We start from the raw sequence: 3,591 nt of genomic DNA on the forward strand, positions 1-3,591 counted from the left end.
ATATTATATTATATTATATTATATTATATTATATTATATACATGCTTGCATTGGCTGCAGTTCCAAAGTGTGGATTCAATTATTCTCATGGCCTTATCTAATGAAACTTTAAATAATATCAGATCAAATAACTTCATTTATATTAGAAAGATACATATGTAAATTTCTTCCCATCAATAACATCACTATTCTGGTGCCTCCAGAGACGGAACAGTCAGCACACTTTGTGCAGTGTTGCTGTATCACTCTTCTTTTTTTTAAATATGGAACATTTCACGAATTTGCGTGTCATCTTTGCGCAGGGGCCATCCTAATCTTCCCTGTATCGTCCCAATTTTAGTATATGTGCTGCCGAAGCAAGCACTGTATCACTCTCATTCCTCTTACTCCTCTCTGTTTCTGCCTTTCATGAGAAGGCACTGGAACAAAACAAGAAACAAAAGGTCTAAGAACCGTAGCGCCCACTGTCTGTAGAGGGACCTGAATCTCAGCCCCGCGAGGAGCTTCCAAGACTGAGCATGCTCTCTCTTTTCCATTCTCCCCCCAGGCCCCGAAGTTCAGGCAAGTCCCCTCACCATTTGCAGGTGGAGGCATCAGTGACAGTATCGTAAAGTCTCAGTTGTCTATCCGAAGTACTGTAGATCAAACAAGCTACTGAGACTGTTACCACCTTGCCCAATGTTATTTTTGCTTGAGACTAAAATAATTTCGGTAAGGAGGAAGGATTTGGGTTAAAATTTTCCATAAAACATTTTCTCTTTCTCTTGTTTGTAAATAAACAATGGGAATTTTATTAAATAGCTCTCCACCATATAAGACAGAAAAGCCTCACTCTCCCAAAGGTTCTTTCTGCACCTGCATAAGCTTGTGTGTGCTTTCTCTTTTCATGTTAATGTCATTTTAGCTACTGGGTGATGCTGTGCGGTGTTAAGAAGAGAGGATTTGGTGTCAGAAGCTATGGTGAGAATCCTGAGTCAGCCATTTCTACCATGGGATTTTGGAAGAGTTGCTCATTTCTGCCTTGGATATCTCATCTGCAAATTGAAGCTAGTAATAATGTCTACTTCATGGGGATGCTGTTACAATTAAAAAAGAATATTCTGGAAATTGTTTGACATGTATTTTTTTTAAATAATAGCTTTAATATTTTATTTAATTAAATTGAAATATTACTTACTTAGTAAAAATAGATGCATATTTCCAGTGCTTAATTATTTGTATTTAAATATGCAATTCAAGTTTATTTTTCACCACGATTGTCATATCTAATTATAGCCTTGTCAATGACATTAAGACCAAGCTGATTAATGAGTTCAACTTATATTGTTTACAAACTATGGAGAAATCGATTTAAAGACCTGGTAGTGAAGTGTTAAACAATGTGAATTAATAATTTTAATTCATCAGAATTAACTGTAGCAGGGCCATCAAACTTACAAAAACTTAATGTGAATAAAATATTGATTTATACATGGAGATAAATGACTGTAGCAAAGGTTATGCTAAGAAAGGGCTAATTTAATTATCAACTTTCTAAATACTCTAAAAATCAATAAAAGATAAAGGGTCAAATACAAACTCATATTCCTGACTCTGCAGTTTGTGTTGTTAAAAGTTTTCCTCTAGTTGAAGTGGTCAGAGAGCAGAGATAAGATCCTAATAAGAAGCATATCTTCACTTCATAAGATTCAGTGGAAATCACTTTTGCTTTCTATGAATCCCAACTGCAGAGAGTACAGGAATAATGTGGAATGGAACCGTTGTATTTTCTTATTTCTTTAGAATTCCTCTACCCAGCATCATCTCAGAATACATAAAATGAGTCCTTGTTCAGCAATCCCAGAAAATGTGAAGCTTAACCCATTTTCCATTTCAAATATAATTTTTATTCAAGAATGCATTTATTTTGGATTTAGACACAGTTCTCTCTAAATCAAATTTAGTTGAAGCTACTTCCAAAAGCCAAAATAATGCAAAATAGAACAATGAGGGACAAAGTCTAACCATGTGACTGGGACAAACCATGCTTACAAGGTTCAGTAACTGGCAACCCACCTCAGAGTCTAGACTGTTGAAGAAAAATGGGGAAAAAGTCTAGATTATTCTTCTAGTCTCCTGAACAACGAATATGTATTAACTAAGGGCATTTTGAACATCAAACAGTAGAAAATTGTTCAGGTCAGTGTAGGAGGGGGAGTATTTAGATCTAGTAAGACACAATTGTCTCTACCATGCATTGGCTCATCTGGAAATTCAAGGGTCATAATGTCCTACAGCTGTTCTACAGATTTTGAAAAGGTGTTATGCTGACTGTCTGCCTAGCACATAGTGTCAGAAATTGAAAGCTGCTGCATACAGTTGTGCAAGCGTGTACTGCCTGCTAGTGGGACTCTTCATCGCATAGTCACCATAAAGTTGTACAGATTATGCTTTTTTTTAGCATCTAGTGGGAAGGTACCTTGATGAAGGGAGACTTCTAATTTACCAAAAGACATCACATTGGAAAATGATTCCCCTGAATTATACTTAGTGAGAGTTAGTATCCAGTTTGTCCTTTGTTTTTTATGAAGGAAAATTATCCTCATTTTATAGATAAGAAATGGAGGGTCAGTAAGGTTGCAACTTACCCAAGGTATAGGAGCAGGGTTTGACCTCAAATTTATTTGTTTTCAGAGTAAATAGATGGTTTTTTTTTCACTTTTCATTATCCTAACTTTCAAATCTATACCAAGTAAACCCATGCTTCCTTCAACAACTATCAACATTCTGACATTTCTGCTTCGTCTGTATCTCCTCCCATTCCCCACCTCCACATCCAACTATTTCCTAATCTGGGAAGGAGAATCCACAAGGTTGATGATGATTTGTCACACATGTAATAGAGCTTACACCAAAAAGCAGAAATAATATCATGAATAGATTATAACTGCAATAGAGAGCAAAGTGAGAACGCATAACACATTTACTAATTCAGTATGATTAATTATTCCTAACTTTTACATTATTGCATCATTCCTATAGGGCTTCTGATCAACATAATATTCCCCATTGGTTGCAAAGGCAAATTTTCTTAATACAAAGGCATGCTGATGGGCAAAATCATTTAAAATGACATTTGCTATTGTTAGCAGCACACAATGTTCAATGTATATTTTGCATGCAGCTGCATTTTCACGTCTTCATCTGTAATTGGCGATTTTCCTCCTAAAATCAGCTGAGTACTGAAAATTGAGGACTCACTTTGACAGAATGCTTTTGTAAGCACAAACTCTATATTTAAATAATAGTATTTATACCCTAATAAGTTCAATCAAGCGTTTATGCAGTTTGAAGCCCTAAGATCATCATCATTTTGTTGCAGAAATGTACAATGTGTGGGATTTCAAGAGTAACAGATTTCCTCACACGATCCATTGTTCTATCACCATTTTATGAATTGTGAGGAAACTAGGGAATTCAGGAACAAAACACATTTCCTTAATAAACGATAAGCAAACTCACCAATGTATATTGTAGATGTTTTATATAGTATACCATACACACACACACACACACACACACACACTAGCATTTATTAAACCATACTTATGA

The 3,591-nt window shown here is 35.4% G+C and overlaps 1 non-coding gene across 1 annotated transcript; it reads right to left on the reverse strand.

Annotated features, from left to right (window-relative positions):
* Positions 1-257: 257 nt before the first annotated feature.
* LOC143645325 (U6 spliceosomal RNA) lies at positions 258-364 on the reverse strand. Its single transcript, XR_013157049.1, has one exon. It is a non-coding gene; the product is annotated as a U6 spliceosomal RNA (small nuclear RNA).
* Positions 365-3,591: the final 3,227 nt, after the last annotated feature.

The sequence above is a fragment of the Tamandua tetradactyla genome, chromosome 8 (assembly GCF_023851605.1).
Source record: "Tamandua tetradactyla isolate mTamTet1 chromosome 8, mTamTet1.pri, whole genome shotgun sequence".
In the NCBI taxonomy this organism is placed as follows: domain Eukaryota; kingdom Metazoa; phylum Chordata; class Mammalia; order Pilosa; family Myrmecophagidae; genus Tamandua; species Tamandua tetradactyla.